The sequence below is a fragment of the Pogoniulus pusillus genome, chromosome 23 (genome assembly GCF_015220805.1).
Source record: "Pogoniulus pusillus isolate bPogPus1 chromosome 23, bPogPus1.pri, whole genome shotgun sequence".
In the NCBI taxonomy this organism is placed as follows: Eukaryota; Metazoa; Chordata; class Aves; order Piciformes; family Lybiidae; genus Pogoniulus; species Pogoniulus pusillus.
The window spans coordinates 15,476,130-15,486,102 of record NC_087286.1 but is presented as its reverse complement, the minus strand read 5'-3'; the positions used below and the strand labels follow the sequence as shown (position 1 = coordinate 15,486,102).

At 50.4% G+C, this 9,973-nt stretch overlaps 1 protein-coding gene across 5 annotated transcripts in view; it reads left to right on the top strand.

Annotated features, from left to right (window-relative positions):
* Positions 1–1,540: 1,540 nt before the first annotated feature.
* SMARCD3 (SWI/SNF related, matrix associated, actin dependent regulator of chromatin, subfamily d, member 3) overlaps positions 1,541–9,973 on the top strand; it is a 67,224-nt gene continuing 58,791 nt past the window's right edge. Inside the window, exons 1-2 of one of the 5 annotated variants that reach the window (XM_064162664.1) lie at positions 1,541–1,628; positions 4,989–5,176. The gene's annotated coding sequence lies outside the window, so the exon portion shown is untranslated. Of the gene's footprint in view, positions 1,629–1,651; positions 1,740–1,796; positions 1,857–2,251; positions 2,439–2,528; positions 3,770–4,988; positions 5,177–9,973 lie in introns of those variants that run through there. The other 4 variants (XM_064162666.1, XM_064162667.1, XM_064162662.1 and 1 more) reach the window with 4 other exon arrangements.

The following is a 9,973-nucleotide window of genomic DNA, read 5'->3' as shown; positions in this document are numbered from 1 at the left end:
AGCCTGGGGATAGTAAACTAAAAATGCAGGAAGGAAAATGCTGTAAAGAGGGAAGAGTGGCAGTTTCTCCAGTATGTTAGAATTGCCTTGGTTTGTGTAACAGATTGCTGGAGGCCTGTGTGAAGTTTCCTGTCATATCTAAGTGGGCAGAATTAATGGTCCTCCACGGCTTTAAATTTCATGACTGTGAATATATAGTGGATGGAAGTTGCAAGTAAGAGAAATCCATCAAAGGTTATTAACCACAAAGCCAACACCTCTGTCACAGCATGCCTCTGAACCACAAATCACTGTGAGCTAGGAGAGCATTCAAGGAGGTGTCACTCCATGCCTGCCCTCCTTTTATCATCTTTTCTAGACATTCAGTGTTGGCCCCTGTCAGGAACAGGGTGAATCAGTCAGGTGTAGTTATGATTTGACTCTGTACCACTGCCTTTGTGTCATCTGTGAAGAAGGACTAGATCTTTTTCAAGGACATACTTCAGTTCATCCAGAAATAATCAACTGTGTGAGGATCTTGATACATAATTCATGGACTACAGTGGGGTCATGTATTTGCTAGGAAGACAATTTGCCATGATTGTCACCTTTGACCTTGTAGAAGGGAGAAAACACAAAATCCTCTGAGGTGCTGACTGTGCCTCCAGCTGTGCTTGCCCTATCACATTCCCGGTGCTCGTACTTTTGTGTGTAGCTCACTTTCCTTGGGCTCTATGTCCCTGGGTATTTTCCTTCTCTATCTTCAGCTGTAGGCTTGGTAACTTGCTCTGTTGATCATCCTTAACAGGCTTTCCTATCCTATCTTTGACCCCAGAGAAAAAGGTATAGTGTGTGCTTTTGTCCAGGCTGCATTTTCAATTTCAAGAAACAGGTGGAAGAGTATTTTCCCGGTGCAAAGGGCTGTAGAAAAATGCTTAGAAATGTGAGAGAGATGAAAAACACAGTCTGGAAAGGCTGAAGGCATGCAGGAATACAGCCCTCATTTCAAAACGCCAGTGAGACACAAATCCATGCCATAATCTTCACAAGATTTTATTTCAGCTTTTGGACTCACATCCTTTTTTCATACCAGGAGCTGGCAGAATTGCTTGGCTTTGGCTCATCAGGTAGCTGCCTTTACACCCAAGACTTCCCTTCCACCCCTTTCTGAAAGGGACTCACTTCCAGGGCTCGTCCTCTACCCTCTCCCGTCCTCCATCCCTCACACTTTCAGTGCCGCTTCAATTTATTCCTTTAAAGTGTCCTTCACAAACATTTTCCGCGGGATAGCCTCGTGATTTTTTCCCACGACGACCGGCACGATGCGAAAGGCTCAGAGGCTTCCAGACCCAGCACCCTAGATCCTATCGGCAGCTGCTCTCCCTCACGGGCAGAGTGCGCAGAATGTGTGCGGGTGTAGGGCAGCCGCTCCCGGTATCGACCCCGTGCGGAGCTGCGATACCAAATCCCGCTCCGCGGCTGTCCCCGCCCGCGCACTGCCGGCACACGGCTGGTACCGCATCGCCACCGAAATCCTCGGTGCGGCCTCGTCCTGCCGTGCCAGTCGGCAGCGCGGCCGGCCTCTCTCGGCACCGCCCCTCGAGTTCTGCCGTGAGCCGAGCTGTTTCCCGGTCCGGCACCGTTGCCCGGTGGGTCCGCGAGGCAGGTGGGAGGGGCAAGCGGTCGCTACGGCCCAACGGCGACCGGGGCGTGTGGTCTGGCGGAGCCTGCCCTGCCGGACGGGACCGGGGCCGATCCGGGTAGCGGCGACGCTGCGGCGCGCGGGGCTGCGGAGGCAGGGGGCGGTGGGTGGTGAGGGGCGGCCGACGGAGAAGGGCGCTGAGAGAACTCTGGCTGGAGTCGGGACGCTGCGGCGGGTGAGGGGCGCTCCGCCGCCGGAGCTTAACTGAGGCAGGGGACTGGATGCCGTGACGGCGGGAACGGGCTGCAGTGGCGGCGGACCTACAGCTTATCACACCCTCACCCGCGGCTATTGCGGACGCCGCCAGCGGGCAGGACCGATCTTTGCAGATGCAGCAGGGCCGGGGCGGCCCGAGGGGCTGGGAAGGGTCGGGGTTTGCCCCCCGCCCGTCCGCGGGAGGAGCTCCGCGCCGCGCCGCCCCCGCAGGGCCGGGCAGTGGGGACAGGGATTGCGGCCACTCCGCACTCCAGCCGCTCAAGCGGCGCTGAAAGGAGGGAGGCCGGAGCGTGGCTGGGCCACAGGAGAGGTGGCTTCTACACCGGGACCTCGCCCCTCGCGGCGAGGGCGCTGCGGGTCATCGGTCCCAGCCCGGTGCTGCCTCTCCCGCTCCTGCGCGGGCGGCGATCGCTGCGCACTTTGCAGACGGTCCCTGCGCCGCTCTCCGCAGCGCCGCGCAGGCGCCCCGCGCCCGGCGGTGGGACGGCGGCCCCGGTGCGAGCGGGAGAGCAGCACGGCGGGGAGGAGCATGGACGGGACGGTGAGCCTTGCCCCAGGTCCCGCCGCCCCGGGCTTCCGTCCGGCTTGGGCTCGCGGCGGCACTTGACGTGACTGAATCCCGGGCACTTGCGGGAGATCTGGCTGCGGAACACCTCCGCCCGGACACTGCCCGCCGCCAGCGGCACCTCCGGGCCGGGCACGGACCCCCGGGCACTGGGGCCAGTCCCACCCTGGCGCCGGGCATCGGGGGACTGGCGGAGTGAAGGCGGAGCTTCCGCGCTGCCGATGTGCCGCCCGGCTGCCCCTCCGGCGGCGCCGTGCCGCTCGGCTTTCCCGCGGAGCTAGGGTCCGGAGCGCCCTGCGCGCTGCTCTCGCCGTTCTTCTCTTTGGACTTGGCCCCTACCCGGCCCTGGGGCCGCCGATTTTCATAGTGTCCCCGCATCCTCGGCGGCGCTGCGCCGATTCTGCCCCGCAGAGCCCCAGCTGGCATGGAGAAGCAGGCAGAGAGGGGCAGCCCTGTGCTCGTTTGCCGTTCCCAGACGTGGACTGCGAGCCCCCTGGCGAGGCTCTTTCTCAGCAGGGACTGTACCGGGGTGACACCGGTACTCATCTGGAGCCGCCCAGCCTGCCCCAGCATAGTCATCTGAAGAGGAGGCTCCTCCTCTTGACACCCTGACCCTGGGGACGCTCCATACCTCAGTGCTGTCCTGCGACTGATGTCTGTCTCCAGTGCTTGAGGAGCAACCAACCTTCATGCAGGAGTTAGCACCTTTGGGGAGAGGATCTGAGGTGCTGCCTCTCAACTCTTTTCAGATCGAAGTGTGTAGTCCCAGATACTCTCTCAGGACAAAATGATGTCTATGAGGCTAATGCTCTGCATGGCCTTCTAGATCTTGATTTCCCACGCAGGCAAACCGTTTCACTGTGGTGCCATGAGTGCTGGAGACTGCTGTTCCTTCTGTTCCCTGGGGCTTGAACTCCCTTTATCAGCCTGGCCTGTGGAGGGACCCTCTGTGCAAGTTGCTGCTGGGAAAGAGTGAGGTGTAAATTAAATGGACTGAGAAGAAAGCAAGGTCATTCACCGCTTAGTGTGATCTGAGGTGCCACTTGTGCAGTGCCCTTGCCTAGTGCTGCCAGCACACTGCCCTGCTTGGAAAGGCTTGGTCTTCATACTGCTGCCCATTCAGTGGAGCCCTGCATCTTCTGAAAAGAACCACTTCCCCGATGCTACCCTAAGAGCAACAGCAATCTACTGTTTACCATGAGGACACCACTATGAGAAACCAGCCCATCCTCCCTGGCAGAAGCTCATGCCTTCTGTCAGTGAGGAAGAAGCTTGCAGCCTGGCCTTGTCCCTAAGGCAGGCAGAGGGTGAGATTCCCAGCACAGTCAGTCTTCGGTTGCCTCCTTTCACACAGTGCTGCAGTGATGTTCCTTTCTGTATCTCACACATTCTCCTAGCCAAGCCCTTCTCACTGACTCCGTTGCTGTGTTCCACCTTTGCCCTGCTTTCATGTCCTTCATTGACTTCAGCTCTATTTTAGCCCAACTCACCACAATCTTTCTATCTTCTTCTCTCTTAATTTGACTTTACTAGATCTAGGGCCTTGTTACTGACCTTAATGGAGTCATTTGCTCTTGTGCTGACCATGAGTGCCTAGGCTGACACGGTGGTGCTTATGTTTTCCTCTCTTGCTCCCTCGAACAGTTGCTTCTAACTGCATGACTAGGTGTGAGCTTGCCCCCATGAATGCTGTGTGTGCTGGTGTTCACATCTGTTGTGCTGTAATGACGTTTTTCATCAGCTACAGCAGAGAGCTGCCATAAGAAGCAGGGCTTTGTATGCACAGAGGAAGCTGGTTCAGCTCTTCCCAAGGAGCAGCTCCATTTTCATTCTTATCCTGTTTCATCTTCTCTGGGACTGATGATAACTACGCAGACACTGAGGCTGCCTGACTAAATGCAAAATCTGTGGGATTAGAACTTCTCCCAGTCAGCAGCACTCTCACATCCTACCAGGGCAGGTGACTATGTCCACTAAAGTACCAGAGTGTTCTGACAGCCCTTAGAAGTCTGATGTTTAAGAATGAAAGCAAGTTGACTTGGTTCAAGTTCCTGGACCAGCCTCCTTTCCCAAGGGTTTCCAGAGGTGTCTGGGGGCAGAAACATAGCTGAGAACATCTCCAGCCTTGCTGTTTGGTTAGGCCAAGCAAATTCCTGCCATCCCTTCCAATCCCGACCACCTTACGGTTCTTGAAAAACATGTCTGACCATGATGACAGGTTACATGCAAGCAGTCTATTTCTCCCTACATACAAACTGGCTTCCATCTGCAGGTTGATTTGTTGTAAGGATGGCTTACAGCCTGGGCAAGTGTCTGATCTGGGCAACATGGGCATGCATCTGAGTGTAGCTGGCTGCAGAGAAATCCCTAGTTGCTGTCTCAGTTGTATCTTCTCTTTCCTGCCTTTACCCTCTCTTTTCAGTTGTGCTGCTTATGAAGCACCACATGGGTTGGTGCTGTTCTGGGGAGTGGTATTTCTACTGTATTTGATTTCCCTCTCACTCAGTGTGTACTTTCTCTTTTCAGAGCTGGATCCAAATGCATCCTCGGCCTGCTTAGAGCTGTTCCTGTTTCAGGTCAATGAGACTCTACCTGTAATTCATCATGACATAGTATCTGGTCTCCTGTCCCATCCTGCTGGATAAGGTTCCTGCTTCCTCTTGGTCAATCCAAATGTAACTCCGGGTGTTCCTCAGCGGCCTAGACTGGTACAGGTAGGTTGTAGCCCTGTGAACAATGGTGGAAGAATGTGTCTGTGCTGTGTATTGGGACTGGGAAACCTTTGCCTTTGGACATGTGGGAGATGCTACTTGTGAGATCAGTCCTGACCTGCCTGCTTGCTGCTGGTCCTTAGACTAGCCGGGCACTTGTGTGTTAGCTCTGCTGGTGCTGGTCAGGCTGGCTCAGAGCAAGCAGTGTTAGAGTGCAGTTGCTCAGAGCAGGCCTAGCAGAGGGAAGAGCCAAGAGGAGGTATTCGTTGTGGCAGTTCCCGACTCCATTAGCTCCACATAAATGTGATTAGTTCTTGTCAGCTGGTTAGCTATTTGTAGGGTTACTGTGCTTCTCCTAGCAGGTTTAAATTAGCATGGTCACCTCTGCCCAGCTGGCAGTACCCACTTGTTGTTGGATCTGCATTGATCGTCTCCATGAGAAGGGACTCAAATCTGCCACTCAGGTCTTAGTTTTCTACCATTAGTCTCATTCTTCTTGTTTCTTCCAGTGGTGAATACTCTCCTGTATTAATCTGTTTTTTTTTCAGTGCTCAGGCTACCTTTGATGAACTTTCTTATTCCCCCACAGTTGGCTCAGTGCCTTTTCCCCTTTTTTAGAGCCTGCATGAGTTGCTTTACTGGTAGTGTTAAACTGTCTGGTAGAAAAATGCCTTCTAATTTGCACTGGAAATAAGTAGCCTATGTTCTAACTTTGTCTTTATTTCTTTCATTTAATTTGGAGACTTGTTATTGTCCTCTGATTTGGTCCTTTAACTGCAGCACTGGTGTGAACTTTGCCCAGTGCCTGCTGCCTCTGGGTTTTTGATTCTGGTAGATCTAGGAATGGTCTCTTCCAGAAGGACATAAGCACCACTCTGCGAGTCATAACTTACATCAATTCAACAGCTGCGTTGTGCCGAGTCAAACTAAAATGTCCTGCCTCTGACTAGCAATGGATATGTGCAAGAGGAGTATGAAAATGAGGCAAATGCTGTATTTATTTATTTTTCTAACTTGCACATACATTTTAAGTTTTTGAAGCCATCTAATCATGGGGTCAGTAGTTTTGAGCAAGCAATGGCAGAAAATCCTCCAAATTCTTAGGTCTGCTGTTTCAATGTTCTCTTCATTGGGAGCTGTTCACAGATTTCTGTGATTATTGTCCATCACTCTTTCTCTTCTATTCAGCTGAATGGTCTCTTGCATTCTGAGTCCTGGGAGGACTAGAGGACCATTCACTGTGGTATGTTCATAAAGGTAGTGGGTAGCTGTGTCCAGCTCATGGCTGTTGCTGAGTGAAAGTATGTCTGTTTGAGAGGTACTTTGGTATTTCTCCTCATTCCTGTTCCAAATGACAGATGCCTAAGGTGTGGATGAGCAATGTTTGGCAGAGGGAGAGACTAGACAGAAAGGGGGTGCCTGCAGGTGCTTGGCAAATGAAACTGGAAAGATGGACAACAAGAAGAAGGACATTCTGGAAAGAAAACAGTTCTGTGTTTCTTTTACTTGCATTTGCATATATGGGTTTGAGATGACCACAGAGTACCAGGTAGCAAATGTGGCAAAAGGCTTTTCTCCCTAGCTGACATCTAGACAAGTTTCCTTCATTTTCAGTTCAGACACCTTACTCCTTTCAGTTCTCTAACTACCACATGCTATGCTCCTTACACTGACTAACTTGTTAAGAATCTGACTAACTTGTTAAGAATCCTTTGATGTTAATGTGGAATAGACCTGCTAACATATATTCCTGCAGAGAGTCCACAAGTCTTGCTGGAACCAGAATCAGCTTTTTGACAAAAGGTATTAGCTTTAACTTTCAGAACTCTGAATCACTTGGAGCTTGCTCCTCTTCCACTGCAGTATTCCACTGTGGTTTCCAACAGAATGCTTGGGCTAACACCTGAAATTTGCTGATTTCCCTTTAAACTGAATAACATTGCCTGAACTTAGCTTTTCTGTAGATGAAAAGAACTGTGCTAGAGATCAAGAGTTATCACCGAGGGAAGGTGAGGTTCTGTCATAGGACGTGTGATGAAGTTATTGGGCGACAGGCTTAAAACAAGCAAAAAGGGTTGGATTTTTTTTTCCAGCTCATGCCAAATGCCAGAACATTAGGGGTTGGAAGACAACTTCAGAGATCGTCCAGTCCAACCCCTCTACCAGAACAGGATCACCTAGAGTAGGTTACGCAGGAATGCATCCAGGAAGGTTTTGAATGTCTCCAGAGAAGGAGATTCCACAACCTCTGTGGGCAGCCTGCTCCAGGACTCTTGTCATCTTCACAGTGAAACAGTTCTTCTTATGTTCATTGGAACCTCCTCTGCTCCAGCTTGCACCCTTTGCCCCTTGTGCTATAGTTGGACTGAGCAGAGCCTGGCTCCATCCTCCCAGCACTGCCCTACACATCTTTATAAACATGAATGAGATCACCCTTCAGGCTCCTCTTCTCCAAGCTAAAGAGCCCAGCTCCTTCAGCCTTTCCTCAGCAGGGACATGTTTCACTCCCTTCAGCATCTTTGTGGCTTTGTGCTGGACTCTCTCAATCAGTTCCCTGAGGTCCTTCTTGAACTGAGTGGCCCAGCAATGGACACAATATTCCAGATGCGGCCTCACCAGAGCAGAGTCAAAAGGCAGAGAAGCAGTGGTTGGCTAGGAAACAGTGCCTTGAAAAGGCAGGAAACCAAGCAAAAAAGTAAAAGATAAAGGAAGGAGTAGGGAGCTCTGGGCAATGACCAGAGTTATTGTGTAGAACTTGGAGGTTGTTTTGAGATGAAATCCAGATCAGAAAATGAAAATACAGCCAGCAGCAGAGTATGCAAAAAGTAGGGAAGAGAGCTGAAAATATTGAGAGATTTCTTTATCCAAGACAACTTCACCTCTTTTGCCTGCCTGCCACCTACTCATACTTCTGTTGCAGATAAAAAATAAAAATAGGAAAAGGAAACAGTGGAAAGTGGCTTCAGTTTGTTAGGGGAGAACTTTTTTGCTTCAGGAATAGAGCTGTATGTAACGGCTGTGTGGCTTTTGGAGATCCTCACTTTTTTTATGGTTATGTCACCAGAACCTGCAATTGTGGAGAGAAATGCTCTTATGCAAATTAGAGCACATTAATATTGTACATTGTCTTTATGAAAGACACTTAATCCCTTACAAGCATTACAAGTTAAGGTGGGCAATAATCTTACAGTTATGATTATATTATGAAGCACTTGCTTATTTTCTCTGTAAGTGCTTCAGGCCACTTCTCATTTACTGACTCCTGTAGATAAAAAGAACCAAATTTTCTTGACTTCCCAGGTGTGAACAGAATGGATGGGGATTCTCCAAGAAAACTGGCAGCAGCTACTCAGTTGTGCTGACATGGCTGGGCCTTGAGCAGTACACTTGTGAAGGGACCGCATCTAGACTCTGCATTCATTTCTCCCTTCTTTCTCCAGCTCTGCCAAACATCTTCAGTGGCTCCTTGTTGGAACGCTGAGCCTGAGTGGACAAGGCTTCCCTGAGTGGTTGTTGCTGCCCGACAGTTTCTCTTTGCATTCTGCCACTCAGCAGGGAACAGCTCCTAGGAAGCTCTTGCATGGTGCATGGCAGACACCATGTGAGAGTCTGTCCATGTATTGTCTCAGCCTCTCACATGCCACTGGTACCACCTCATACCACTTGGCTCTTAACTCTCCGTACTGCAACTGCACTTCCTTTTCCTTGGTCACTGATGGTGCTGTCAGAGATTATTTTTTTAAGTTATTATTACTATTTATTTCTTACTGTTTCTGTTTTGCCAGATCTGTGCTCTCATCTTCTTTCTTGTCCCATTGACTTCTTTGTGCTTTCTCTGTGGGCCTCCTATGTCACTTCCTAGTAAATGTTTTTGGTACCTCTGTAAGTATTTCCCCTGATCCTTTTCCCTTGTCTGGTCTGACTCTGTTTTTTTCCCATCTTCATGTTTTGCTCTGACTTTATTTTTGCAGAAGTTCCTGTTGTTGTTTCCTTTCTTCCTATTTGACCCTTTGCATTTGCATTCTGGCCTCGTTCTTCATGGCTATTTTGGGGGACCAGAATGACTTTGTTGCTGCAGTTTTATGCATCAGCTGCTGACACCGAATTGTCCCTGGCTCACTTCAGCTCTTGCTTGGCATGGACAGTTTATATGCATTGTTTTTTCCATGTTTCTGAAAATGTTTTTAGGTTTATTGCTTTCCAAGAGGGTTCAGCCCATACAAGAAGTCTGCTCTTCCAGGATCCCTGAATGCATACCTATTTATGTATAGTTTTTTGCTCTCAGTTCACCAGATGACTTGGATAAGAGTATAAATGTCTTGTCCTGGCTCCTTGTGGCTTATGCAGGCTTAATTAGTGTTGATTTCCATTTCATACTTTCTCCTGAATCACTGGCATATCTATTACATGGCGCTAAGCAGACAGCAGCTCCTCGGAGGTTGGAGCCAGGTGGGGCACAGCCTCTTATCTCGAGGAACAAGCAATAAGAGACAAGAGGAAGCAGCCTCGTTAGGAACCATTTCTTCCCAGAAGGGGTTGCTAAGCCCAGGAACAGGCTGCCCAGGGCAGTGGTGGAGTCCCCATCCCTGAAGGTATTTAAAAGATGTGTAAACATGGCAGATGTGGACATGGGTTAGTGGTGGACTTGGCTGTGTTAGGTTTACATTGGACTCAATGATCTTAAAGGCCTTTTCCACCCGAAGTGAGTCTGTAACTCTGATTAGTGACCGGACCTTGTTCTCCTTTGCTGCCGGCCACGGCAGTGGCTCTGCAAATCTAGATGTAAGGGTGGGGAAGGGA